The following is a 27,450-nucleotide window of genomic DNA, read 5'->3' on the forward strand; positions in this document are numbered from 1 at the left end:
TGAAGGTGCAATTGTATCATATTATTGCAAGAAACAAAATCATGACAATTTCCATCAGTAAGACTGTGAGGGTTTCATATACTGTTTCTTTCTTGATGGTGAGTAAACTCCCCGCTCTTTCATCCTTCTCTCCAAATAGGACATTTTGAGAGTGATAGGTTACTAGTGCATGAATAAAGTAGTGTTTCGACTATCAAAAGTCATTTAAATGTTCACTCTTTTCCTTCAGTGATGATGTGTGTGTGTTCCATAGCCTGGTTTTCTTTGATGCTGAGTCTTTCGTGCTCTTTCAAAGGTGCTTCTCCTTTAAAGCAGCAGCAACAGTCCCCTCTGCTGGTTGCAAAGAAAATTGTTAAAATCTTACAGTACCTGGTATTCCCAGGCGGTCTCCCATCCAAGTACTAACCAGGCCCGACCCTGCTTAGCTTCCGAGATCGGACGAGATCAGGCGTGTTCAGGGTGGTATGGCCGTAAGCGATTAACTCGACCCACAATACCTTATTTAAACATGTGAATCACCACCATCATCAATCGTATGGTTGCTTTGTGACCATCCAATCTTGTTTTTTATTGTTATATAATGTTAAGGAAAAGACACTCAAGGTGCAATTTTCTCATAATATAGCAAGAAAAAAATCACTACCATAATTTAATAATGTCCTTCAGTAATAATGTCAGGGTTTCATATACTGTTTCTTCCTTCATGGTGAGTAATTTCTCCCTGCTCTTTCACCCTTCTCTCCAAATATGACATTTTTAGGGTGATATGTTAATTTGACATGAATATAGTAGTGTTTCGAATATCAAATGTCATTTGAATGTTCAATCTCATCCTCCACCTATGATGATCTCCGACTGAATATCCTTTCTTGCTTTGATTGCCAGTCTTTCCTGCTCATTCAAAAATGTGTCTCCTCTGAAGCAGGAGCAACACCAAGCTCTGATGGCAATACAGAGAATCATAACCATAACCAACACTTTCCTTTTATTTTGTGTCCATTGAAACTCATCTTTTGTTGTTGTTTATGTTAAATGAAAAGAATCTGAAGGTGCAATTGTATCATATTATTGCAAGAAACAAAATCATGACAATTTCCATCAGTAAGACTGTGAGGGTTTCATATACTGTTTCTTTCTTGATGGTGAGTAAACTCCCCGCTCTTTCATCCTTCTCTCCAAATAGGACATTTTGAGAGTGATAGGTTACTAGTGCATGAATAAAGTAGTGTTTCGACTATCAAAAGTCATTTAAATGTTCACTCTTTTCCTTCAGTGATGATGTGTGTGTGTTCCATAGCCTGGTTTTCTTTGATGCTGAGTCTTTCGTGCTCTTTCAAAGGTGCTTCTCCTTTAAAGCAGCAGCAACAGTCCCCTCTGCTGGTTGCAAAGAAAATTGTTAAAAGCTTACAGCACCTGGTATTCCCAGGCGGTCTCCCATCCAAGTACTAACCAGGCCCGACCCTGCTTAGCTTTCGAGATCGGACGAGATCGGGCGTGTTCAGGGTGGTATGGCCGTAAGCAATTAACTCGACCCACAATACCTTATTTAAACATGTGAATCACCACCATCATCAATAGCATGGTTGCTTTGTGACCATCCAAACTTGTTTTTTATTGTTATATAATGTTAAGGAAAAGACACTCAAGGTGCAATTTTCTCATAATATAGCAAGAAAAAAATCACTACCATAATTTAATAATGTCCTTCAGTAATAATGTCAGGGTTTCATATACTGTTTCTTCCTTCATGGTGAGTAATTTCTCCCTGCTCTTTCACCCTTCTCTCCAAATATGACATTTTTAGGGTGATATGTTAATTTGACATGAATATAGTAGTGTTTCGAATATCAAATGTCATTTGAATGTTCAATCTCATCCTCCACCTATGATGATCTCCGACTGAATATCCTTTCTTGCTTTGATTGCCAGTCTTTCCTGCTCATTCAAAAATGTGTCTCCTCTGAAGCAGGACCAACACCAAGCTCTGATGGCAATACAGAGAATCATAACCATAACCAACACTTTCCTTTTATTTTGTGTCCATTGAAACTCATCTTTTGTTGTTGTTGTTTATGTTAAATGAAAAGAATCTGAAGGTGCAATTTTATCATATTATTGCAAGAAACAAAATCATGACAATTTCCATCAGTAAGACTGTGAGGGTTTCATATACTGTTTCTTCCTTGATGGTGAGTAAACTCCCCGCTCTTTCATCCTTCTCTCCAAATAGGACATTTTTGAGAGTGATAGGTTACTAGTGCATGAATAAAGTAGTGTTTCGACTATCAAAAGTCATTTAAATGTTCACTCTTTTCCTTCAGTGATGATGTGTGTGTGTTCCATAGCCTGGTTTTCTTTGATGCTGAGTCTTTCGTGCTCTTTCAAAGGTGCTTCTCCTTTAAAGCAGCAGCAACAGTCCCCTCTGCTGGTTGCAAAGAAAATTGTTAAAAGCTTACAGCACCTGGTATTCCCAGGCGGTCTCCCATCCAAGTACTAACCAGGCCCGACCCTGCTTAGCTTCCGAGATCGGACGAGATCGGGCGTGTTCAGGGTGGTATGGCCGTAAGCGATTAACTCGACCCACAATACCTTATTTATACATGTGAATCACCACCATCATCAATAGTATGGTTGCTTTGTGACCATCCAAACTTGTTTTTTATTGTTATATAATGTTAAGGAAAAGACACTCAAGGTGCAATTTTCTCATAATATAGCAAGACAAAAATCACTACCATAATTTAATAATGTCCTTCAGTAATAATGTCAGGGTTTCATATACTGTCTCTTCCTTCATGGTGAGTAATTTCTCCCTGCTCTTTCACCCTTCTCTCCAAATATGACATTTTTAGGGTGATATGTTAATTTGACAGGAATATAGTAGTGTTTCGAATATCAAATGTCATTTGAATGTTCAATCTCATCCTCCACCTATGATGATCTCCGACTGAATATCCTTTCTTGCTTTGATTGCCAGTCTTTCCTGCTCATTCAAAATGTGTCTCCTCTGAAGCAGGAGCAACACCAAGCTCTGATGGCAATACAGAGAATCATAACCATAACCAACACTTTCCTTTTATTTTGTGTCCATTGAAACTCATCTTTTGTTGTTGTTTATGTTAAATGAAAAGAATCTGAAGGTGCAATTTTATCATATTATTGCAAGAAACAAAATCATGACAATTTCCATCAGTAAGACTGTGAGGGTTTCATATACTGTTTCTTCCTTGATGGTGAGTAAACTCCCCGCTCTTTCATCCTTCTCTCCAAATAGGACATTTTTGAGAGTGATAGGTTACTAGTGCATGAATAAAGTAGTGTTTCGACTATCAAAAGTCATTTAAATGTTCACTCTTTTCCTTCAGTGATGATGTGTGTGTGTTCCATAGCCTGGTTTTCTTTGATGCTGAGTCTTTCGTGCTCTTTCAAAGGTGCTTCTCCTTTAAAGCAGCAGCAACAGTCCCCTCTGCTGGTTGCAAAGAAAATTGTTAAAAGCTTACAGCACCTGGTATTCCCAGGCGGTCTCCCATCCAAGTACTAACCAGGCCCGACCCTGCTTAGCTTCCGAGATCGGACAAGATCGGGCGTGTTCAGGGTGGTATGGCCGTAAGCGATTAACTCGACCCACAATACCTTATTTATACATGTGAATCACCACCATCATCAATAGTATGGTTGCTTTGTGACCATCCAAACTTGTTTTTTATTGTTATATAATGTTAAGGAAAAGACACTCAAGGTGCAATTTTCTCATGATATAGCAAGACAAAAATCACTACCATAATTTAATAATGTCCTTCAGTAATAATGTCAGGGTTTCATATACTGTCTCTTCCTTCATGGTGAGTAATTTCTCCCTGCTCTTTCACCCTTCTCTCCAAATATGACATTTTTAGGGTGATATGTTAATTTGACATGAATATAGTAGTGTTTCGAATATCAAATGTCATTTGAATGTTCAATCTCATCCTCCACCTATGATGATCTCCGACTGAATATCCTTTCTTGCTTTGATTGCCAGTCTTTCCTGCTCATTCAAAAATGTGTCTCCTCTGAAGCAGGAGCAACACCAAGCTCTGATGGCAATACAGAGAATCATAACCATAACCAACACTTTCCTTTTATTTTGTGTCCATTGAAACTCATCTTTTGTTGTTGTTTATGTTAAATGAAAAGAATCTGAAGGTGCAATTTTATCATATTATTGCAAGAAACAAAATCATGACAATTTCCATCAGTAAGACTGTGAGGGTTTCATATACTGTTTCTTCCTTGATGGTGAGTAAACTCCCCGCTCTTTCATCCTTCTCTCCAATTAGGACATTTTTGAGAGTGATAGGTTACTAGTGCATGAATAAAGTAGTGTTTCGACTATCAAAAGTCATTTAAATGTTCACTCTTTTCCTTCAGTGATGATGTGTGTGTGTTCCATAGCCTGGTTTTCTTTGATGCTGAGTCTTTCGTGCTCTTTCAAAGGTGCTTCTCCTTTAAAGCAGCAGCAACAGTCCCCTCTGCTGGTTGCAAAGAAAATTGTTAAAAGCTTACAGCACCTGGTATTCCCAGGCGGTCTCCCATCCAAGTACTAACCAGGCCCGACCCTGCTTAGCTTCCGAGATCGGACGAGATCGGGCGTGTTCAGGGTGGTATGGCCGTAAGCGATTAACTCGACCCACAATACCTTATTTATACATGTGAATCACCACCATCATCAATAGTATGGTTGCTTTGTGACCATCCAAACTTGTTTTTTATTGTTATATAATGTTAAGGAAAAGACACTCAAGGTGCAATTTTCTCATAATATAGCAAGACAAAAATCACTACCATAATTTAATAATGTCCTTCAGTAATAATGTCAGGGTTTCATATACTGTCTCTTCCTTCATGGTGAGTAATTTCTCCCTGCTCTTTCACCCTTCTCTCCAAATATGACATTTTTAGGGTGATATGTTAATTTGACAGGAATATAGTAGTGTTTCGAATATCAAATGTCATTTGAATGTTCAATCTCATCCTCCACCTATGATGATCTCCGACTGAATATCCTTTCTTGCTTTGATTGCCAGTCTTTCCTGCTCATTCAAAAATGTGTCTCCTCTGAAGCAGGAGCAACACCAAGCTCTGATGGCAATACAGAGAATCATAACCATAACCAACACTTTCCTTTTATTTTGTGTCCATTGAAACTCATCTTTTGTTGTTGTTTATGTTAAATGAAAAGAATCTGAAGGTGCAATTTTATCATATTATTGCAAGAAACAAAATCATGACAATTTCCATCAGTAAGACTGTGAGGGTTTCATATACTGTTTCTTCCTTGATGGTGAGTAAACTCCCCGCTCTTTCATCCTTCTCTCCAAATAGGACATTTTTGAGAGTGATAGGTTACTAGTGCATGAATAAAGTAGTGTTTCGACTATCAAAAGTCATTTAAATGTTCACTCTTTTCCTTCAGTGATGATGTGTGTGTGTTCCATAGCCTGGTTTTCTTTGATGCTGAGTCTTTCGTGCTCTTTCAAAGGTGCTTCTCCTTTAAAGCAGCAGCAACAGTCCCCTCTGCTGGTTGCAAAGAAAATTGTTAAAAGCTTACAGCACCTGGTATTCCCAGGCGGTCTCCCATCCAAGTACTAACCAGGCCCGACCCTGCTTAGCTTCCGAGATCGGACAAGATCGGGCGTGTTCAGGGTGGTATGGCCGTAAGCGATTAACTCGACCCACAATACCTTATTTATACATGTGAATCACCACCATCATCAATAGTATGGTTGCTTTGTGACCATCCAAACTTGTTTTTTATTGTTATATAATGTTAAGGAAAAGACACTCAAGGTGCAATTTTCTCATAATATAGCAAGACAAAAATCACTACCATAATTTAATAATGTCCTTCAGTAATAATGTCAGGGTTTCATATACTGTCTCTTCCTTCATGGTGAGTAATTTCTCCCTGCTCTTTCACCCTTCTCTCCAAATATGACATTTTTAGGGTGATATGTTAATTTGACATGAATATAGTAGTGTTTCGAATATCAAATGTCATTTGAATGTTCAATCTCATCCTCCACCTATGATGATCTCCGACTGAATATCCTTTCTTGCTTTGATTGCCAGTCTTTCCTGCTCATTCAAAAATGTGTCTCCTCTGAAGCAGGAGCAACACCAAGCTCTGATGGCAATACAGAGAATCATAACCATAACCAACACTTTCCTTTTATTTTGTGTCCATTGAAACTCATCTTTTGTTGTTGTTTATGTTAAATGAAAAGAATCTGAAGGTGCAATTTTATCATATTATTGCAAGAAACAAAATCATGACAATTTCCATCAGTAAGACTGTGAGGGTTTCATATACTGTTTCTTCCTTGATGGTGAGTAAACTCCCCGCTCTTTCATCCTTCTCTCCAATTAGGACATTTTTGAGAGTGATAGGTTACTAGTGCATGAATAAAGTAGTGTTTCGACTATCAAAAGTCATTTAAATGTTCACTCTTTTCCTTCAGTGATGATGTGTGTGTGTTCCATAGCCTGGTTTTCTTTGATGCTGAGTCTTTCGTGCTCTTTCAAAGGTGCTTCTCCTTTAAAGCAGCAGCAACAGTCCCCTCTGCTGGTTGCAAAGAAAATTGTTAAAAGCTTACAGAACCTGGTATTCCCAGGCGGTCTCCCATCCAAGTACTAACCAGGCCCGACCCTGCTTAGCTTCCGAGATCGGACAAGATCGGGCGTGTTCAGGGTGGTATGGCCGTAGGCGATTAACCTGACCCACAATACCTTATTTATACATGTGAATCACCACCATCATCAATAGTATGGTGGCTTTGTGACCATCCAAACTTGTTTTTTATTGTTATATAATGTTAAGGAAAAGACACTCAAGGTGCAATTTTCTCATAATATAGCAAGAAAAAAATCACTACCATAATTTAATAATGTCCTTCAGTAATAATGTCAGGGTTTCATATACTGTCTCTTCCTTCATGGTGAGTAATTTCTCCCTGCTCTTTCACCCTTCTCTCCAAATATGACATTTTTAGGGTGATATGTTAATTTGACATGAATATAGTAGTGTTTCGAATATCAAATGTCATTTGAATGTTCAATCTCATCCTCCACCTATGATGATCTCCGACTGAATATCCTTTCTTGCTTTGATTGCCAGTCTTTCCTGCTCATTCAAAAATGTGTCTCCTCTGAAGCAGGAGCAACACCAAGCTCTGATGGCAATACAGAGAATCATAACCATAACCAACACTTTCCTTTTATTTTGTGTCCATTGAAACTCATCTTTTGTTGTTGTTTATGTTAAATGAAAAGAATCTGAAGGTGCAATTTTATCATATTATTGCAAGAAACAAAATCATGACAATTTCCATCAGTAAGACTGTGAGGGTTTCATATACTGTTTCTTCCTTGATGGTGAGTAAACTCCCCGCTCTTTCATCCTTCTCTCCAAATAGGACATTTTTGAGAGTGATAGGTTACTAGTGCATGAATAAAGTAGTGTTTCGACTATCAAAAGTCATTTAAATGTTCACTCTTTTCCTTCAGTGATGATGTGTGTGTGTTCCATAGCCTGGTTTTCTTTGATGCTGAGTCTTTCGTGCTCTTTCAAAGGTGCTTCTCCTTTAAAGCAGCAGCAACAGTCCCCTCTGCTGGTTGCAAAGAAAATTGTTAAAAGCTTACAGCACCTGGTATTCCCAGGCGGTCTCCCATCCAAGTACTAACCAGGCCCGACCCTGCTTAGCTTCCGAGATCGGACGAGATCGGGCGTGTTCAGGGTGGTATGGCCGTAAGCGATTAACTCGACCCACAATACCTTGTTTATACATGTGAATCACCACCATCATCAATAGTATGGTTGCTTTGTGACCATCCAAACTTGTTTTTTATTGTTATATAATGTTAAGGAAAAGACACTCAAGGTGCAATTTTCTCATAATATAGCAAGAAAAAAATCACTACCATAATTTAATAATGTCCTTCAGTAATAATGTCAGGGTTTCATATACTGTCTCTTCCTTCATGGTGAGTAATTTCTCCCTGCTCTTTCACCCTTCTCTCCAAATATGACATTTTTAGGGTGATATGTTAATTTGACATGAATATAGTAGTGTTTCGAATATCAAATGTCATTTGAATGTTCAATCTCATCCTCCACCTATGATGATCTCCGACTGAATATCCTTTCTTGCTTTGATTGCCAGTCTTTCCTGCTCATTCAAAAATGTGTCTCCTCTGAAGCAGGAGCAACACCAAGCTCTGATGGCAATACAGAGAATCATAACCATAACCAACACTTTCCTTTTATTTTGTGTCCATTGAAACTCATCTTTTGTTGTTGTTTATGTTAAATGAAAAGAATCTGAAGGTGCAATTTTATCATATTATGCAAGAAACAAAATCATGACAATTTCCATCAGTAAGACTGTGAGGGTTTCATATACTGTTTCTTCCTTGATGGTGAGTAAACTCCCCGCTCTTTCATCCTTCTCTCCAAATAGGACATTTTGAGAGTGATAGGTTACTAGTGCATGAATAAAGTAGTGTTTCGACTATCAAAAGTCATTTAAATGTTCACTCTTTTCCTTCAGTGATGATGTGTGTGTGTTCCATAGCCTGGTTTTCTTTGATGCTGAGTCTTTCGTGCTCTTTCAAAGGTGCTTCTCCTTTAAAGCAGCAGCAACAGTCCCCTCTGCTGGTTGCAAAGAAAATTGTTAAAAGCTTACAGCACCTGGTATTCCCAGGCGGTCTCCCATCCAAGTACTAACCAGGCCCAACCCTGCTTAGCTTCCGAGATCGGACGAGATCGGGCGAGTTCAGGGTGGTATGGCCGTAAGCGATTAACTCGACCCACAATACCTTATTTATACATGTGAATCGCCACCATCATCAATAGCATGGTTGCTTTGTGACCATCCAAACTTGTTTTTTATTGTTATATAATGTTAAGGAAAAGACACTCAAGGTGCAATTTTCTCATAATATAGCAAGAAAAAAATCACTACAATAATTTAATAATGTCCTTCAGTAATAATGTCAGGGTTTCATATACTGTTTCTTCCTTCATGGTGAGTAATTTCTCCCTGCTCTTTCACCCTGCTCTCCAAATATGAAATTTTTAGGGTGATATGTTAATTTGACATGAATATAGTAGTGTTTCGAATATCAAATGTCATTTGAATGTTCAATCTCATCCTCCACCTATGATGATCTCCGACTGAATATCCTTTCTTGCTTTGATTGCCAGTCTTTCCTGCTCATTCAAAAATGTGTCTCCTCTGAAGCAGGAGCAACACCAAGCTCTGATGGCAATACAGAGAATCATAACCATAACCAACACTTTCCTTTTATTTTGTGTCCATTGAAACTCATCTTTTGTTGTTGTTTATCTTAAATGAAAAGAATCTGAAGGTGCAATTTTATCATATTATTGCAAGAAACAAAATCATGACAATTTCCATCAGTAAGACTGTGAGGGTTTCATATACTGTTTCTTCCTTGATGGTGAGTAAACTCCCCGCTCTTTCATCATTCTCTCCAAATAGGACATTTTGAGAGTGATAGGTTACTAGTGCATGAATAAAGTAGTGTTTCGACTATCAAAAGTCATTTAAATGTTCACTCTTTTCCTTCAGTGATGATGTGTGTGTGTTCCATAGCCTGGTTTTCTTTGATGCTGAGTCTTTCGTGCTCTTTCAAAGGTGCTTCTCCTTTAAAGCAGCAGCAACAGTCCCCTCTGCTGGTTGCAAAGAAAATTGTTAAAAGCTTACAGCACCTGGTATTCCCAGGCGGTCTCCCATCCAAGTACTAACCAGGCCCGACCCTGCTTAGCTTCCGAGATCAGACGAGATCGGGCGTGTTCAGGGTGGTATGGCTGTAAGCGATTAACTCGACCCACAATACCTTATTTATACATGTGAATCGCCACCATCATCAATAGCATGGTTGCTTTGTGACCATCCAAACTTGTTTTTTATTGTTATATAATGTTAAGGAAAAGACACTCAAGGTGCAATTTTCTCATAATATAGCAAGAAAAAAATCACTACAATAATTTAATAATGTCCTTCAGTAATAATGTCAGGGTTGCATATACTGTTTCTTCCTTCATGGTGAGTAATTTCTCCCTGCTCTTTCACCCTGCTCTCCAAATATGACATTTTTAGGGTGATATGTTAATTTGACATGAATATAGTAGTGTTTCGAATATCAAATGTCATTTGAATGTTCAATCTCATCCTCCACCTATGATGATCTCCGACTGAATATCCTTTCTTGCTTTGATTGCCAGTCTTTCCTGCTCATTCAAAAATGTGTCTCCTCTGAAGCAGGAGCAACACCAAGCTCTGATGGCAATACAGAGAATCATAACCATAACCAACACTTTCCTTTTATTTTGTGTCCATTGAAACTCATCTTTTGTTGTTGTTTATGTTAAATGAAAAGAATCTGAAGGTGCAATTTTATCATATTATTGCAAGAAACAAAATCATGACAATTTCCATCAGTAAGACTGTGAGGGTTTCATATACTGTTTCTTCCTTGATGGTGAGTAAACTCCCCGCTCTTTCATCCTTCTCTCCAAATAGGACATTTTGAGAGTGATAGGTTACTAGTGCATGAATAAAGTAGTGTTTCGACTATCAAAAGTCATTTAAATGTTCACTCTTTTCCTTCAGTGATGATGTGTGTGTGTTCCATAGCCTGGTTTTCTTTGATGCTGAGTCTTTCGTGCTCTTTCAAAGGTGCTTCTCCTTTAAAGCAGCAGCAACAGTCCCCTCTGCTGGTTGCAAAGAAAATTGTTAAAAGCTTACAGCACCTGGTATTCCCAGGCGGTCTCCCATCCAAGTACTAACCAGGCCCGACCCTGCTTAGCTTCCGAGATCGGACGAGATCGGGCGTGTTCAGGGTGGTATGGCCGTAAGCGATTAACTCGACCCACAATACCTTATTTATACATGTGAATCGCCACCATCATCAATAGCATGGTTGCTTTGTGACCATCCAAACTTGTTTTTTATTGTTATATAATGTTAAGGAAAAGACACTCAAGGTGCAATTTTCTCATAATATAGCAAGAAAAAAATCACTACAATAATTTAATAATGTCCTTCAGTAATAATGTCAGGGTTTCATATACTGTTTCTTCCTTCATGGTGAGTAATTTCTCCCTGCTCTTTCACCCTTCTCTCCAAATATGACATTTTTAGGGTGATATGTTAATTTGACATGAATATAGTAGTGTTTCGAATATCAAATGTCATTTGAATGTTCAATCTCATCCTCCACCTATGATGATCTCCGACTGAATATCCTTTCTTGCTTTGATTGCCAGTCTTTCCTGATCATTCAAAAATGTGTCTCCTCTGAAGCAGGAGCAACACCAAGCTCTGATGGCAATACAGAGAATCATAACCATAACCAACACTTTCCTTTTATTTTGTGTCCATTGAAACTCATCTTTTGTTGTTGTTTATGTTAAATGAAAAGAATCTGAAGGTGCAATTTTATCATATTATTGCAAGAAACAAAATCATGACAATTTCCATCAGTAAGACTGTGAGGGTTTCATATACTGTTTCTTCCTTGATGGTGAGTAAACTCCCCGCTCTTTCATCCTTCTCTCCAAATAGGACATTTTGAGAGTGATAGGTTACTAGTGCATGAATAAAGTAGTGTTTCGACTATCAAAAGTCATTTAAATGTTCACTCTTTTCCTTCAGTGATGATGTGTGTGTGTTCCATAGCCTGGTTTTCTTTGATGCTGAGTCTTTCGTGCTCTTTCAAAGGTGCTTCTCCTTTAAAGCAGCAGCAACAGTCCCCTCTGCTGGTTGCAAAGAAAATTGTTAAAAGCTTACAGCACCTGGTATTCCCAGGCGGTCTCCCATCCAAGTACTAACCAGGCCCGACCCTGCTTAGCTTCCGAGATCGGACGAGATCGGGCGTGTTCAGGGTGGTATGGCCGTAAGCGATTAACTAGACCCACAATACCTTATTTATACATGTGAATCGCCACCATCATCAATAGCATGGTTGCTTTGTGACCATCCAAACTTGTTTTTTATTGTTATATAATGTTAAGTAAAAGACACTCAAGGTGCAATTTTCTCATAATATTGCAAGAAAAAAATCACTACAATAATTTAATAATGTCCTTCAGTAATAATGTCAGGGTTTCATATACTGTTTCTTCCTTCATGGTGAGTAATTTCTCCCTGCTCTTTCACCCTGCTCTCCAAATATGACATTTTTAGGGTGATATGTTAATTTGACATGAATATAGTAGTGTTTCGAATATCAAATGTCATTTGAATGTTCAATCTCATCCTCCACCTATGATGATCTCCGACTGAATATCCTTTCTTGCTTTGATTGCCAGTCTTTCCTGCTCATTCAAAAATGTGTCTCCTCTGAAGCAGGAGCAACACCAAGCTCTGATGGCAATACAGAGAATCATAACCATAACCAACACTTTCCTTTTATTTTGTGTCCATTGAAACTCATTTTTTGTTGTTGTTTATGTTAAATGAAAAGAATCTGAAGGTGCAATTTTATCATATTATTGCAAGAAACAAAATCATGACAATTTCCATCAGTAAGACTGTGAGGGTTTCATATACTGTTTCTTCCTTGATGGTGAGTAAACTCCCCGCTCTTTCATCCTTCTCTCCAAATAGGACATTTTGAGAGTGATAGGTTACTAGTGCATGAATAAAGTAGTGTTTCGACTATCAAAAGTCATTTAAATGTTCACTCTTTTCCTTCAGTGATGATGTGTGTGTGTTCCATAGCCTGGTTTTCTTTGATGCTGAGTCTTTCGTGCTCTTTCAAAGGTGCTTCTCCTTTAAAGCAGCAGCAACAGTCCCCTCTGCTGGTTGCAAAGAAAATTGTTAAAAGCTTACAGCACCTGGTATTCCCAAGCGGTCACCCATCCAAGTACTAACCAGGCCCGACCCTGCTTAGCTTCCGAGATCGGACGAGATCGGGCGTGTTCAGGGTGGTATGGCCGTAAGCGATTAACTCGACCCACAATACCTTATTTATACATGTGAACCGCCACCATCATCAATAGCATGGTTGCTTTGTGACCATCCAAACTTGTTTTTTATTGTTATATAATGTTAAGGAAAAGACACTCAAGGTGCAATTTTCTCATAATATAGCAAGAAAAAAATCACTACAATAATTTAATAATGTCCTTCAGTAATAATGTCAGGGTTTCATATACTGTTTCTTCCTTCATGGTGAGTAATTTCTCCCTGCTCTTTCACCCTTCTCTCCAAATATGACATTTTTAGGGTGATATGTTAATTTGACATGAATATAGTAGTGTTTCGAATATCAAATGTCATTTGAATGTTCAATCTCATCCTCCACCTATGATGATCTCCGACTGAATATCCTTTCTTGCTTTGATTGCCAGTCTTTCCTGCTCATTCAAAAATGTGTCTCCTCTGAAGCAGGAGCAACACCAAGCTCTGATGGCAATACAGAGAATCATAACCATAACCAACACTTTCCTTTTATTTTGTGTCCATTGAAACTCATCTTTTGTTGTTGTTTATCTTAAATGAAAAGAATCTGAAGGTGCAATTTTATCATATTATTGCAAGAAACAAAATCATGACAATTTCCATCAGTAAGACTGTGAGGGTTTCATATACTGTTTCTTCCTTGATGGTGAGTAAACTCCCCGCTCTTTCATCCTTCTCTCCAAATAGGACATTTTGAGAGTGATAGGTTACTAGTGAATGAATAAAGTAGTGTTTCGACTATCAAAAGTCATTTAAATGTTCACTCTTTTCCTTCAGTGATGATGTGTGTGTGTTCCATAGCCTGATTTTCTTTGATGCTGAGTCTTTCGTGCTCTTTCAAAGGTGCTTCTCCTTTAAAGCAGCAGCAACAGTCCCCTCTGCTGGTTGCAAAGAAAATTGTTAAAAGCTTACAGCACCTGGTATTCCCAGGCGGTCTCCCATCCAAGTACTAACCAGGCCCGACCCTGCTTAGCTTGCGAGATCGGACGAGATCGGGCGTGTTCAGGGTGGTATGGCCGTAAGCGATTAACTCGACCCACAATACCTTATTTATACATGTGAATCGCCACCATCATCAATAGCATGGTTGCTTTGTGACCATCCAAACTTGTTTTTTATTGTTATATAATGTTAAGGAAAAGACACTCAAGGTGCAATTTTCTCATAATATAGCAAGAAAAAAATCACTACAATAATTTAATAATGTCCTTCAGTAATAATGTCAGGGTTTCATATACTGTTTCTTCCTTCATGGTGAGTAATTTCTCCCTGCTCTTTCACCCTTCTCTCCAAATATGACATTTTTAGGGTGATATGTTAATTTGACATGAATATAGTAGTGTTTCGAATATCAAATGTCATTTGAATGTTCAATCTCATCCTCCACCTATGATGATCTCCGACTGAATATCCTTTCTTGCTTTGATTGCCAGTCTTTCCTGCTCATTCAAAAATGTGTCTCCTCTGAAGCAGGAGCAACACCAAGCTCTGATGGCAATACAGAGAATCATAACCATAACCAACACTTTCCTTTTATTTTGTGTCCATTGAAACTCATCTTTTGTTGTTGTTTATCTTAAATGAAAAGAATCTGAAGGTGCAATTTTATCATATTATTGCAAGAAACAAAATCATGACAATTTCCATCAGTAAGACTGTGAGGGTTTCATATACTGTTTCTTCCTTGATGGTGAGTAAACTCCCCGCTCTTTCATCCTTCTCTCCAAATAGGACATTTTGAGAGTGATAGGTTACTAGTGAATGAATAAAGTAGTGTTTCGACTATCAAAAGTCATTTAAATGTTCACTCTTTTCCTTCAGTGATGATGTGTGTGTGTTCCATAGCCCTGTTTTCTTTGATGCTGAGTCTTTCGTGCTCTTTCAAAGGTGCTTCTCCTTTAAAGCAGCAGCAACAGTCCCCTCTGCTGGTTGCAAAGAAAATTGTTAAAATCTTACAGCACCTGGTATTCCCAGGCGGTCTCCCATCCAAGTACTAACCAGGCCCGACCCTGCTTAGCTTCCGAGATCGGACGAGATCGGGCGTGTTCAGGGTGGTATGGCCGTAAGCGATTAACTCGACCCACAATACCTTATTTATACATGTGAATCGCCACCATCATCAATAGCATGGTTGCTTTGTGACCATCCAAACTTGTTTTTTATTGTTATATAATGTTAAGGAAAAGACACTCAAGGTGCAATTTTCTCATAATATAGCAAGAAAAAAATCACTACAATAATTTAATAATGTCCTTCAGTAATAATGTCAGGGTTGCATATACTGTTTCTTCCTTCATGGTGAGTAATTTCTCCCTGCTCTTTCACCCTTCTCTCCAAATATGACATTTTTAGGGTGATATGTTAATTTGACATGAATATAGTAGTGTTTCGAATATCAAATGTCATTTGAATGTTCAATCTCATCCTCCACCTATGATGATCTCCGACTGAATATCCTTTCTTGCTTTGATTGCCAGTCTTTCCTGCTCATTCAAAAATGTGTCTCCTCTGAAGCAGGAGCAACACCAAGCTCTGATGGCAATACAGAGAATCATAACCATAACCAACACTTTCCTTTTATTTTGTGTCCATTGAAACTCATCTTTTGTTGTTGTTTATCTTAAATGAAAAGAATCTGAAGGTGCAATTTTATCATATTATTGCAAGAAACAAAATCATGACAATTTCCATCAGTAAGACTGTGAGGGTTTCATATACTGTTTCTTCCTTGATGGTGAGTAAACTCCCCGCTCTTTCATCCTTCTCTCCAAATAGGACATTTTGAGAGTGATAGGTTACTAGTGAATGAATAAAGTAGTGTTTCGACTATCAAAAGTCATTTAAATGTTCACTCTTTTCCTTCAGTGATGATGTGTGTGTGTTCCATAGCCCTGTTTTCTTTGATGCTGAGTCTTTCGTGCTCTTTCAAAGGTGCTTCTCCTTTAAAGCAGCAGCAACAGTCCCCTCTGCTGGTTGCAAAGAAAATTGTTAAAATCTTACAGCACCTGGTATTCCCAGGCGGTCTCCCATCCAAGTACTAACCAGGCCCGACCCTGCTTAGCTTCCGAGATCGGACGAGATCGGGCGTGTTCAGGGTGGTATGGCCGTAAGCGATTAAATCGACCCACAATACCTTATTTATACATGTGAATCGCCACCATCATCAATAGCATGGTTGCTTTGTGACCATCCAAACTTGTTTTTTATTGTTATATAATGTTAAGGAAAAGACACTCAAGGTGCAATTTTCTCATAATATAGCAAGAAAAAAATCACTACAATAATTTAATAATGTCCTTCAGTAATAATGTCAGGGTTGCATATACTGTTTCTTCCTTCATGGTGAGTAATTTCTCCCTGCTCTTTCACCCTTCTCTCCAAATATGACATTTTTAGGGTGATATGTTAATTTGACATGAATATAGTAGTGTTTCGAATATCAAATGTCATTTGAATGTTCAATCTCATCCTCCACCTATGATGATCTCCGACTGAATATCCTTTCTTGCTTTGATTGCCAGTCTTTCCTGCTCATTCAAAAATGTGTCTCCTCTGAAGCAGGAGCAACACCAAGCTCTGATGGCAATACAGAGAATCATAACCATAACCAACACTTTCCTTTTATTTTGTGTCCATTGAAACTCATCTTTTGTTGTTGTTTATGTTAAATTAAAAGAATCTGAAGGTGCAATTTTATCATATTATTGCAAGAAACAAAATCATGACAATTTCCATCAGTAAGACTGTGAGGGTTTCATATACTGTTTCTTCCTTGATGGTGAGTAAACTCCCCGCTCTTTCATCCTTCTCTCCAAGTAGGACATTTTGAGAGTGATAGGTTACTAGTGCATGAATAAAGTAGTGTTTCGACTATCAAAAGTCATTTAAATGTTCACTCTTTTCCTTCAGTGATGATGTGTGTGTGTTCCATAGCCTGGTTTTCTTTGATGCTGAGTCTTTCGTGCTCTTTCAAAGGTGCTTCTCCTTTAAAGCAGCAGCAACAGTCCCCTCTGCTGGTTGCAAAGAAAATTGTTAAAAGCTTACAGCACCTGGTATTCCCAGGCGGTCTCCCATCCAAGTACTAACCAGGCCCGACCCTGCTTAGCTTCCGAGATCGGACGAGATCGGGCGTGTTCAGGGTGGTATGGCCGTAAGCGATTAACTCGACCCACAAAACCTTATTTATACATGTGAATCACCACCATCATCAATAGCATGGTTGCTTTGTGACCATCCAAACTTGTTTTTTATTGTTATATAATGTTAAGGAAAAGACACTCAAGGTGCAATTTTCTCATAATATAGCAAGAAAAAAATCACTACAATAATTTAATAATGTCCTTCAGTAATAATGTCAGGGTTTCATATACTGTTTCTTCCTTCATGGTGAGTAATTTCTCCCTGCTCTTTCACCCTTCTCTCCAAATATGACATTTTTAGGGTGATATGTTAATTTGACATGAATATAGTAGTGTTTCGAATATCAAATGTCATTTGAATGTTCAATCTCATCCTCCACCTATGATGATCTCCGACTGAATATCCTTTCTTGCTTTGATTGCCAGTCTTTCCTGCTCATTCAAAAATGTGTCTCCTCTGAAGCAGGAGCAACACCAAGCTCTGATGGCAATACAGAGAATCATAACCATAACCAACACTTTCCTTTTATTTTGTGTCCATTGAAACTCATCTTTTGTTGTTGTTTATGTTAAATGAAAAGAATCTGAAGGTGCAATTTTATCATATTATTGCAAGAAACAAAATCATGACAATTTCCATCAGTAAGACTGTGAGGGTTTCATATACTGTTTCTTCCTTGATGGTGAGTAAACTCCCCGCTCTTTCATCCTTCTCTCCAAATAGGACATTTTGAGAGTGATAGGTTACTAGTGCATGAATAAAGTAGTGTTTCGACTATCAAAAGTCATTTAAATGTTCACTCTTTTCCTTCAGTGATGATGTGTGTGTGTTCCATAGCCTGGTTTTCTTTGATGCTGAGTCTTTCGTGCTCTTTCAAAGGTGCTTCTCCTTTAAAGCAGCAGCAACAGTCCCCTCTGCTGGTTGCAAAGAAAATTGTTAAAAGCTTACAGAACCTGGTATTCCCAGGCGGTCTCCCATCCAAGTACTAACCAGGCCCGACCCTGCTTAGCTTCCGAGATCGGACGAGATCGGGCGTGTTCAGGGTGGTATGGCCGTAAGCGATTAACTCGACCCACAATACCTTATTTATACATGTGAATCGCCACCATCATCAATAGCATGGTTGCTTTGTGACCATCCAAACTTGTTTTTAATTGTTATATAATGTTAAGGAAAAGACACTCAAGGTGCAATTTTCTCATAATATAGCAAGAAAAAAATCACTACAATAATTTAATAATGTCCTTCAGTAATAATGTCAGAGTTTCATATACTGTTTCTTCCTTCATGGTGAGTAATTTCTCCCTGCTCTTTCACCCTGCTCTCCAAATATGACATTTTTAGGGTGATATGTTAATTTGACATGAATATAGTAGTGTTTCGAATATCAAATGTCATTTGAATGTTCAATCTCATCCTCCACCTATGATGATCTCCGACTGAATATCCTTTCTTGCTTTGATTGCCAGTCTTTCCTGCTCATTCAAAAATGTGTCTCCTCTGAAGCAGGAGCAACACCAAGCTCTGATGGCAATACAGAGAATCATAACCATAACCAACACTTTCCTTTTATTTTGTGTCCATTGAAACTCATCTTTTGTTGTTGTTTATCTTAAATGAAAAGAATCTGAAGGTGCAATTTTATCATATTATTGCAAGAAACAAAATCATGACAATTTCCATCAGTAAGACTGTGAGGGTTTCATATACTGTTTCTTCCTTGATGGTGAGTAAACTCCCCGCTCTTTCATCATTCTCTCCAAATAGGACATTTTGAGAGTGATAGGTTACTAGTGCATGAATAAAGTAGTGTTTCGACTATCAAAAGTCATTTAAATGTTCACTCTTTTCCTTCAGTGATGATGTGTGTGTGTTCCATAGCCTGGTTTTCTTTGATGCTGAGTCTTTCGTGCTCTTTCAAAGGTGCTTCTCCTTTAAAGCAGCAGCAACAGTCCCCTCTGCTGGTTGCAAAGAAAATTGTAAAAAGCTTACAGCACCTGGTATTCCCAGGCGGTCTCCCATCCAAGTACTAACCAGGCCCGACCCTGCTTAGCTTCCGAGATCGGACGAGATCGGGCGTGTTCAGGGTGGTATGGCCGTAAGCGATTAACTCGACCCACAATACCTTATTTATACATGTGAATCGCCACCATCATCAATAGCATGGTTGCTTTGTGACCATCCAAACTTGTTTTTTATTGTTATATAATGTTAAGGAAAAGACACTCAAGGTGCAATTTTCTCATAATATAGCAAGAAAAAAATCACTACAATAATTTAATAATGTCCTTCAGTAATAATGTCAGGGTTTCATATACTGTTTCTTCCTTCATGGTGAGTAATTTCTCCCTGCTCTTTCACCCTGCTCTCCAAATATGACATTTTTAGGGTGATATGTTAATTTGACATGAATATAGTAGTGTTTCGAATATCAAATGTCATTTGAATGTTCAATCTCATCCTCCACCTATGATGATCTCCGACTGAATATCCTTTCTTGCTTTGATTGCCAGTCTTTCCTGCTCATTCAAAAATGTGTCTCCTCTGAAGCAGGAGCAACACCAAGCTCTGATGGCAATACAGAGAATCATAACCATAACCAACACTTTCCTTTTATTTTGTGTCCATTGAAACTCATCTTTTGTTGTTGTTTATGTTAAATGAAAAGAATCTGAAGGTGCAATTTTATCATATTATTGCAAGAAACAAAATCATGACAATTTCCATCAGTAAGACTGTGAGGGTTTCATATACTGTTTCTTCCTTGATGGTGAGTAAACTCCCCGCTCTTTCATCCTTCTCTCCAAATAGGACATTTTTGAGAGTGATAGGTTACTAGTGCATGAATAAAGTAGTGTTTCGACTATCAAAAGTCATTTAAATGTTCACTCTTTTCCTTCAGTGATGATGTGTGTGTGTTCCATAGCCTGGTTTTCTTTGATGCTGAGTCTTTCGTGCTCTTTCAAAGGTGCTTCTCCTTTAAAGCAGCAGCAACAGTCCCCTCTGCTGGTTGCAAAGAAAATTGTTAAAAGCTTACAGCACCTGGTATTCCCAGGCGGTCTCCCATCCAAGTACTAACCAGGCCCGACCCTGCTTAGCTTCCGAGATCGGACGAGATCGGGCGTGTTCAGGGTGGTATGGCCGTAAGCGATTAACTCGACCCACAATACCTTATTTATACATGTGAATCACCACCATCATCAATAGTATGGTGGCTTTGTGACCATCCAAACTTGTTTTTTATTGTTATATAATGTTAAGGAAAAGACACTCAAGGTGCAATTTTCTCATAATATAGCAAGAAAAAAATCACTACCATAATTTAATAATGTCCTTCAGTAATAATGTCAGGGTTTCATATACTGTTTCTTCCTTCATGGTGAGTAATTTCTCCCTGCTCTTTCACCCTTCTCTCCAAATATGACATTTTTAGGGTGATATGTTAATTTGACATGAATATAGTAGTGTTTCGAATATCAAATGTCATTTGAATGTTCAATCTCATCCTCCACCTATGATGATCTCCGACTGAATATCCTTTCTTGCTTTGATTGCCAGTCTTTCCTGCTCATTCAAAAATGTGTCTCCTCTGAAGCAGGAGCAACACCAAGCTCTGATGGCAATACAGAGAATCACAACCATAACCAACACTTTCCTTTTATTTTGTGTCCATTGAAACTCATCTTTTGTTGTTGTTTATGTTAAATGAAAAGAATCTGAAGGTGCAATTTTTTCATATTATTGCAAGAAACAAAATCATGACAATTTCCATCAGTAAGACTGTGAGGGTTTCATATACTGTTTCTTCCTTGATGGTGAGTAAACTCCCCGCTCTTTCATCCTTCTCTCCAAATAGGACATTTTTGAGAGTGATAGGTTACTAGTGCATGAATAAAGTAGTGTTTCGACTATCAAAAGTCATTTAAATGTTCACTCTTTTCCTTCAGTGATGATGTGTGTGTGTTCCATAGCCTGGTTTTCTTTGATGCTGAGTCTTTCGTGCTCTTTCAAAGGTGCTTCTCCTTTAAAGCAGCAGCAACAGTCCCCTCTGCTGGTTGCAAAGAAAATTGTTAAAAGCTTACAGCACCTGGTATTCCCAGGCGGTCTCCCATCCAAGTACTAACCAGGCCCGACCCTGCTTAGCTTCCGAGATCGGACGAGATCGGGCGTGTTCAGGGTGGTATGGCCGTAAGCGATTAACTCGACCCACAATACCTTATTTATACATGTGAATCACCACCATCATCAATAGTATGGTGGCTTTGTGACCATCCAAACTTGTTTTTTATTGTTATATAATGTTAAGGAAAAGACACTCAAGGTGCAATTTTCTCATAATATAGCAAGAAAAAAATCACTACCATAATTTAATAATGTCCTTCAGTAATAATGTCAGGGTTTCATATACTGTTTCTTCCTTCATGGTGAGTAATTTCTCCCTGCTCTTTCACCCTTCTCTCCAAATATGACATTTTTAGGGTGATATGTTAATTTGACATGAATATAGTAGTGTTTCGAATATCAAATGTCATTTGAATGTTCAATCTCATCCTCCACCTATGATGATCTCCGACTGAATATCCTTTCTTGCTTTGATTGCCAGTCTTTCCTGCTCATTCAAAAATGTGTCTCCTCTGAAGCAGGAGCAACACCAAGCTCTGATGGCAATACAGAGAATCATAACCATAACCAACACTTTCCTTTTATTTTGTGTCCATTGAAACTCATCTTTTGTTGTTGTTTATGTTAAATGAAAAGAATCTGAAGGTGCAATTTTATCATATTATTGCAAGAAACAAAATCATGACAATTTCCATCAGTAAGACTGTGAGGGTTTCATATACTGTTTCTTCCTTGATGGTGAGTAAACTCCCCGCTCTTTCATCCTTCTCTCCAAATAGGACATTTTTGAGAGTGATAGGTTACTAGTGCATGAATAAAGTAGTGTTTCGACTATCAAAAGTCATTTAAATGTTCACTCTTTTCCTTCAGTGATGATGTGTGTGTGTTCCATAGCCTGGTTTTCTTTGATGCTGAGTCTTTCGTGCTCTTTCAAAGGTGCTTCTCCTTTAAAGCAGCAGCAACAGTCCCCTCTGCTGGTTGCAAAGAAAATTGTTAAAAGCTTACAGCACCTGGTATTCCCAGGCGGTCTCCCATCCAAGTACTAACCAGGCCCGACCCTGCTTAGCTTCCGAGATCGGACGAGATCGGGCGTGTTCAGGGTGGTATGGCCGTAAGCGATTAACTCGACCCACAATACCTTATTTATACATGTGAATCACCACCATCATCAATAGTATGGTTGCTTTGTGACCATCCAAACTTGTTTTTTATTGTTATATAATGTTAAGGAAAAGACACTCAAGGTGCAATTTTCTCATAATATAGCAAGAAAAAAATCACTACCATAATTTAATAATGTCCTTCAGTAATAATGTCAGGGTTTCATATACTGTTTCTTCCTTCATGGTGAGTAATTTCTCCCTGCTCTTTCACCCTTCTCTCCAAATATGACATTTTTAGGGTGATATGTTAATTTGACATGAATATAGTAGTGTTTCGAATATCAAATGTCATTTGAATGTTCAATCTCATCATCCACCTATGATGATCTCCGACTGAATATCCTTTCTTGCTTTGATTGCCAGTCTTTCCTGCTCATTCAAAAATGTGTCTCCTCTGAAGCAGGAGCAACACCAAGCTCTGATGGCAATACAGAGAATCATAACCATAACCAACACTTTCCTTTTATTTTGTGTCCATTGAAACTCATCTTTTGTTGTTGTTTATGTTAAATGAAAAGAATCTGAAGGTGCAATTTTATCATATTATTGCAAGAAACAAAATCATGACAATTTCCATCAGTAAGACTGTGAGGGTTTCATATACTGTTTCTTCCTTGATGGTGAGTAAACTCCCCGCTCTTTCATCCTTCTCTCCAAATAGGACATTTTTGAGAGTGATAGGTTACTAGTGCATGAATAAAGTAGTTCTTCGACTATCAAAAGTCATTTAAATGTTCACTCTTTTCCTTCAGTGATGATGTGTGTGTGTTCCATAGCCTGGTTTTCTTTGATGCTGAGTCTTTCGTGCTCTTTCAAAGGTGCTTCTCCTTTAAAGCAGCAGCAACAGTCCCCTCTGCTGGTTGCAAAGAAAATTGTTAAAAGCTTACAGCACCTGGTATTCCCAGGCGGTCTCCCATCCAAGTACTAACCAGGCCCGACCCTGCTTAGCTTCCGAGATCGGACGAGATCGGGCGTGTTCAGGGTGGTATGGCCGTAAGCGATTAACTCGACCCACAATACCTTATTTATACATGTGAATCACCACCATCATCAATAGTATGGTTGCTTTGTGACCATCCAAACTTGTTTTTTATTGTTATATAATGTTAAGGAAAAGACACTCAAGGTGCAATTTTCTCATAATATAGCAAGAAAAAAATCACTACCATAATTTAATAATGTCCTTCAGTAATAATGTCAGGGTTTCATATACTGTCTCTTCCTTCATGGTGAGTAATTTCTCCCTGCTCTTTCACCCTTCTCTCCAAATATGACATTTTTAGGGTGATATGTTAATTTGACATGAATATAGTAGTGTTTCGAATATCAAATGTCATTTGAATGTTCAATCTCATCCTCCACCTATGATGATCTCCGACTGAATATCCTTTCTTGCTTTGATTGCCAGTCTTTCCTGCTCATTCAAAAATGTGTCTCCTCTGAAGCAGGAGCAACACCAAGCTCTGATGGCAATACAGAGAATCATAACCATAACCAACACTTTCCTTTTATTTTGTGTCCATTGAAACTCATCTTTTGTTGTTGTTTATGTTAAATGAAAAGAATCTGAAGGTGCAATTTTATCATATTATTGCAAGAAACAAAATCATGACAATTTCCATCAGTAAGACTGTGAGGGTTTCATATACTGTTTCTTCCTTGATGGTGAGTAAACTCCCCGCTCTTTCATCCTTCTCTCCAAATAGGACATTTTTGAGAGTGATAGGTTACTAGTGCATGAATAAAGTAGTGTTTCGACTATCAAAAGTCATTTAAATGTTCACTCTTTTCCTTCAGTGATGATGTGTGTGTGTTCCATAGCCTGGTTTTCTTTGATGCTGAGTCTTTCGTGCTCTTTCAAAGGTGCTTCTCCTTTAAAGCAGCAGCAACAGTCCCCTCTGCTGGTTGCAAAGAAAATTGTTAAAAGCTTACAGCACCTGGTATTCCCAGGCGGTCTCCCATCCAAGTACTAACCAGGCCCGACCCTGCTTAGCTTCCGAGATCGGACGAGATCGGGCGTGTTCAGGGTGGTATGGCCGTAAGCGATTAACTCGACCCACAATACCTTATTTATACATGTGAATCACCACCATCATCAATAGTATGGTGGCTTTGTGACCATCCAAACTTGTTTTTTATTGTTATATAATGTTAAGGAAAAGACACTCAAGGTGCAATTTTCTCATAATATAGCAAGAAAAAAATCACTACCATAATTTAATAATGTCCTTCAGTAATAATGTCAGGGTTTCATATACTGTTTCTTCCTTCATGGTGAGTAATTTCTCCCTGCTCTTTCACCCTTCTCTCCAAATATGACATTTTTAGGGTGATATGTTAATTTGACATGAATATAGTAGTGTTTCGAATATCAAATGTCATTTGAATGTTCAATCTCATCCTCCACCTATGATGATCTCCGACTGAATATCCTTTCTTGCTTTGATTGCCAGTCTTTCCTGCTCATTCAAAAATGTGTCTCCTCTGAAGCAGGAGCAACACCAAGCTCTGATGGCAATACAGAGAATCACAACCATAACCAACACTTTCCTTTTATTTTGTGTCCATTGAAACTCATCTTTTGTTGTTGTTTATGTTAAATGAAAAGAATCTGAAGGTGCAATTTTTTCATATTATTGCAAGAAACAAAATCATGACAATTTCCATCAGTAAGACTGTGAGGGTTTCATATACTGTTTCTTCCTTGATGGTGAGTAAACTCCCCGCTCTTTCATCCTTCTCTCCAAATAGGACATTTTTGAGAGTGATAGGTTACTAGTGCATGAATAAAGTAGTGTTTCGACTATCAAAAGTCATTTAAATGTTCACTCTTTTCCTTCAGTGATGATGTGTGTGTGTTCCATAGCCTGGTTTTCTTTGATGCTGAGTCTTTCGTGCTCTTTCAAAGGTGCTTCTCCTTTAAAGCAGCAGCAACAGTCCCCTCTGCTGGTTGCAAAGAAAATTGTTAAAAGCTTACAGCACCTGGTATTCCCAGGCGGTCTCCCATCCAAGTACTAACCAGGCCCGACCCTGCTTAGCTTCCGAGATCGGACGAGATCGGGCGTGTTCAGGGTGGTATGGCCGTAAGCGATTAACTCGACCCACAATACCTTATTTATACATGTGAATCACCACCATCATCAATAGTATGGTGGCTTTGTGACCATCCAAACTTGTTTTTTATTGTTATATAATGTTAAGGAAAAGACACTCAAGGTGCAATTTTCTCATAATATAGCAAGAAAAAAATCACTACCATAATTTAATAATGTCCTTCAGTAATAATGTCAGGGTTTCATATACTGTTTCTTCCTTCATGGTGAGTAATTTCTCCCTGCTCTTTCACCCTTCTCTCCAAATATGACATTTTTAGGGTGATATGTTAATTTGACATGAATATAGTAGTGTTTCGAATATCAAATGTCATTTGAATGTTCAATCTCATCCTCCACCTATGATGATCTCCGACTGAATATCCTTTCTTGCTTTGATTGCCAGTCTTTCCTGCTCATTCAAAAATGTGTCTCCTCTGAAGCAGGAGCAACACCAAGCTCTGATGGCAATACAGAGAATCATAACCATAACCAACACTTTCCTTTTATTTTGTGTCCATTGAAACTCATCTTTTGTTGTTGTTTATGTTAAATGAAAAGAATCTGAAGGTGCAATTTTATCATATTATTGCAAGAAACAAAATCATGACAATTTCCATCAGTAAGACTGTGAGGGTTTCATATACTGTTTCTTCCTTGATGGTGAGTAAACTCCCCGCTCTTTCATCCTTCTCTCCAAATAGGACATTTTTGAGAGTGATAGGTTACTAGTGCATGAATAAAGTAGTGTTTCGACTATCAAAAGTCATTTAAATGTTCACTCTTTTCCTTCAGTGATGATGTGTGTGTGTTCCATAGCCTGGTTTTCTTTGATGCTGAGTCTTTCGTGCTCTTTCAAAGGTGCTTCTCCTTTAAAGCAGCAGCAACAGTCCCCTCTGCTGGTTGCAAAGAAAATTGTTAAAAGCTTACAGCACCTGGTATTCCCAGGCGGTCTCCCATCCAAGTACTAACCAGGCCCGACCCTGCTTAGCTTCCGAGATCGGACGAGATCGGGCGTGTTCAGGGTGGTATGGCCGTAAGCGATTAACTCGACCCACAATACCTTATTTATACATGTGAATCACCACCATCATCAATAGTATGGTTGCTTTGTGACCATCCAAACTTGTTTTTTATTGTTATATAATGTTAAGGAAAAGACACTCAAGGTGCAATTTTCTCATAATATAGCAAGAAAAAAATCACTACCATAATTTAATAATGTCCTTCAGTAATAATGTCAGGGTTTCATATACTGTTTCTTCCTTCATGGTGAGTAATTTCTCCCTGCTCTTTCACCCTTCTCTCCAAATATGACATTTTTAGGGTGATATGTTAATTTGACATGAATATAGTAGTGTTTCGAATATCAAATGTCATTTGAATGTTCAATCTCATCATCCACCTATGATGATCTCCGACTGAATATCCTTTCTTGCTTTGATTGCCAGTCTTTCCTGCTCATTCAAAAATGTGTCTCCTCTGAAGCAGGAGCAACACCAAGCTCTGATGGCAATACAGAGAATCATAACCATAACCAACACTTTCCTTTTATTTTGTGTCCATTGAAACTCATCTTTTGTTGTTGTTTATGTTAAATGAAAAGAATCTGAAGGTGCAATTTTATCATATTATTGCAAGAAACAAAATCATGACAATTTCCATCAGTAAGACTGTGAGGGTTTCATATACTGTTTCTTCCTTGATGGTGAGTAAACTCCCCGCTCTTTCATCCTTCTCTCCAAATAGGACATTTTTGAGAGTGATAGGTTACTAGTGCATGAATAAAGTAGTTCTTCGACTATCAAAAGTCATTTAAATGTTCACTCTTTTCCTTCAGTGATGATGTGTGTGTGTTCCATAGCCTGGTTTTCTTTGATGCTGAGTCTTTCGTGCTCTTTC

The 27,450-nt window shown here is 38.3% G+C and overlaps 26 non-coding genes across 26 annotated transcripts; all 26 read right to left on the minus strand.

Moving 5' to 3' along the window:
• Positions 1–357: 357 nt before the first annotated feature.
• On the minus strand, positions 358–476 carry LOC133957848 (5S ribosomal RNA). The gene has a single exon (XR_009921616.1). It is a non-coding gene; the product is annotated as a 5S ribosomal RNA (ribosomal RNA).
• Positions 477–1,401: 925 nt separating this feature from the next.
• On the minus strand, positions 1,402–1,520 carry LOC133957714 (5S ribosomal RNA). The gene has a single exon (XR_009921490.1). It is a non-coding gene; the product is annotated as a 5S ribosomal RNA (ribosomal RNA).
• Positions 1,521–2,449: 929 nt separating this feature from the next.
• On the minus strand, positions 2,450–2,568 carry LOC133957497 (5S ribosomal RNA). Its single transcript, XR_009921286.1, has one exon. It is a non-coding gene; the product is annotated as a 5S ribosomal RNA (ribosomal RNA).
• Positions 2,569–3,493: 925 nt separating this feature from the next.
• LOC133957738 (5S ribosomal RNA) lies at positions 3,494–3,612 on the minus strand. Its single transcript, XR_009921513.1, has one exon. It is a non-coding gene; the product is annotated as a 5S ribosomal RNA (ribosomal RNA).
• Positions 3,613–4,538: 926 nt separating this feature from the next.
• On the minus strand, positions 4,539–4,657 carry LOC133957508 (5S ribosomal RNA). The gene has a single exon (XR_009921297.1). It is a non-coding gene; the product is annotated as a 5S ribosomal RNA (ribosomal RNA).
• A 926-nt stretch (positions 4,658–5,583) lies between these two features.
• Positions 5,584–5,702, minus strand: LOC133957739 (5S ribosomal RNA). Its single transcript, XR_009921514.1, has one exon. It is a non-coding gene; the product is annotated as a 5S ribosomal RNA (ribosomal RNA).
• A 926-nt stretch (positions 5,703–6,628) lies between these two features.
• On the minus strand, positions 6,629–6,747 carry LOC133957869 (5S ribosomal RNA). The gene has a single exon (XR_009921636.1). It is a non-coding gene; the product is annotated as a 5S ribosomal RNA (ribosomal RNA).
• A 926-nt stretch (positions 6,748–7,673) lies between these two features.
• On the minus strand, positions 7,674–7,792 carry LOC133957520 (5S ribosomal RNA). Its single transcript, XR_009921308.1, has one exon. It is a non-coding gene; the product is annotated as a 5S ribosomal RNA (ribosomal RNA).
• Positions 7,793–8,716: 924 nt separating this feature from the next.
• On the minus strand, positions 8,717–8,835 carry LOC133957651 (5S ribosomal RNA). Its single transcript, XR_009921431.1, has one exon. It is a non-coding gene; the product is annotated as a 5S ribosomal RNA (ribosomal RNA).
• Positions 8,836–9,760: 925 nt separating this feature from the next.
• On the minus strand, positions 9,761–9,879 carry LOC133957662 (5S ribosomal RNA). Its single transcript, XR_009921441.1, has one exon. It is a non-coding gene; the product is annotated as a 5S ribosomal RNA (ribosomal RNA).
• A 925-nt stretch (positions 9,880–10,804) lies between these two features.
• Positions 10,805–10,923, minus strand: LOC133957532 (5S ribosomal RNA). The gene has a single exon (XR_009921319.1). It is a non-coding gene; the product is annotated as a 5S ribosomal RNA (ribosomal RNA).
• A 925-nt stretch (positions 10,924–11,848) lies between these two features.
• Positions 11,849–11,967, minus strand: LOC133957544 (5S ribosomal RNA). The gene has a single exon (XR_009921331.1). It is a non-coding gene; the product is annotated as a 5S ribosomal RNA (ribosomal RNA).
• A 925-nt stretch (positions 11,968–12,892) lies between these two features.
• Positions 12,893–13,011, minus strand: LOC133957486 (5S ribosomal RNA). Its single transcript, XR_009921275.1, has one exon. It is a non-coding gene; the product is annotated as a 5S ribosomal RNA (ribosomal RNA).
• Positions 13,012–13,936: 925 nt separating this feature from the next.
• On the minus strand, positions 13,937–14,055 carry LOC133957764 (5S ribosomal RNA). The gene has a single exon (XR_009921538.1). It is a non-coding gene; the product is annotated as a 5S ribosomal RNA (ribosomal RNA).
• Positions 14,056–14,980: 925 nt separating this feature from the next.
• Positions 14,981–15,099, minus strand: LOC133957725 (5S ribosomal RNA). Its single transcript, XR_009921500.1, has one exon. It is a non-coding gene; the product is annotated as a 5S ribosomal RNA (ribosomal RNA).
• Positions 15,100–16,024: 925 nt separating this feature from the next.
• Positions 16,025–16,143, minus strand: LOC133957726 (5S ribosomal RNA). The gene has a single exon (XR_009921501.1). It is a non-coding gene; the product is annotated as a 5S ribosomal RNA (ribosomal RNA).
• Positions 16,144–17,068: 925 nt separating this feature from the next.
• LOC133957555 (5S ribosomal RNA) lies at positions 17,069–17,187 on the minus strand. Its single transcript, XR_009921342.1, has one exon. It is a non-coding gene; the product is annotated as a 5S ribosomal RNA (ribosomal RNA).
• Positions 17,188–18,112: 925 nt separating this feature from the next.
• Positions 18,113–18,231, minus strand: LOC133957761 (5S ribosomal RNA). The gene has a single exon (XR_009921535.1). It is a non-coding gene; the product is annotated as a 5S ribosomal RNA (ribosomal RNA).
• A 925-nt stretch (positions 18,232–19,156) lies between these two features.
• Positions 19,157–19,275, minus strand: LOC133957567 (5S ribosomal RNA). Its single transcript, XR_009921353.1, has one exon. It is a non-coding gene; the product is annotated as a 5S ribosomal RNA (ribosomal RNA).
• A 926-nt stretch (positions 19,276–20,201) lies between these two features.
• Positions 20,202–20,320, minus strand: LOC133957579 (5S ribosomal RNA). The gene has a single exon (XR_009921364.1). It is a non-coding gene; the product is annotated as a 5S ribosomal RNA (ribosomal RNA).
• Positions 20,321–21,246: 926 nt separating this feature from the next.
• Positions 21,247–21,365, minus strand: LOC133957591 (5S ribosomal RNA). The gene has a single exon (XR_009921375.1). It is a non-coding gene; the product is annotated as a 5S ribosomal RNA (ribosomal RNA).
• Positions 21,366–22,291: 926 nt separating this feature from the next.
• Positions 22,292–22,410, minus strand: LOC133957602 (5S ribosomal RNA). Its single transcript, XR_009921386.1, has one exon. It is a non-coding gene; the product is annotated as a 5S ribosomal RNA (ribosomal RNA).
• A 926-nt stretch (positions 22,411–23,336) lies between these two features.
• LOC133957614 (5S ribosomal RNA) lies at positions 23,337–23,455 on the minus strand. Its single transcript, XR_009921397.1, has one exon. It is a non-coding gene; the product is annotated as a 5S ribosomal RNA (ribosomal RNA).
• Positions 23,456–24,381: 926 nt separating this feature from the next.
• On the minus strand, positions 24,382–24,500 carry LOC133957627 (5S ribosomal RNA). Its single transcript, XR_009921408.1, has one exon. It is a non-coding gene; the product is annotated as a 5S ribosomal RNA (ribosomal RNA).
• A 926-nt stretch (positions 24,501–25,426) lies between these two features.
• Positions 25,427–25,545, minus strand: LOC133957638 (5S ribosomal RNA). Its single transcript, XR_009921419.1, has one exon. It is a non-coding gene; the product is annotated as a 5S ribosomal RNA (ribosomal RNA).
• Positions 25,546–26,471: 926 nt separating this feature from the next.
• Positions 26,472–26,590, minus strand: LOC133957650 (5S ribosomal RNA). Its single transcript, XR_009921430.1, has one exon. It is a non-coding gene; the product is annotated as a 5S ribosomal RNA (ribosomal RNA).
• Between the last annotated feature and the right edge of the window lie 860 nt (positions 26,591–27,450).

Source organism: Platichthys flesus, chromosome 7 (assembly GCF_949316205.1).
Source record: "Platichthys flesus chromosome 7, fPlaFle2.1, whole genome shotgun sequence".
Taxonomy (NCBI): Eukaryota; Metazoa; Chordata; class Actinopteri; order Pleuronectiformes; family Pleuronectidae; genus Platichthys; species Platichthys flesus.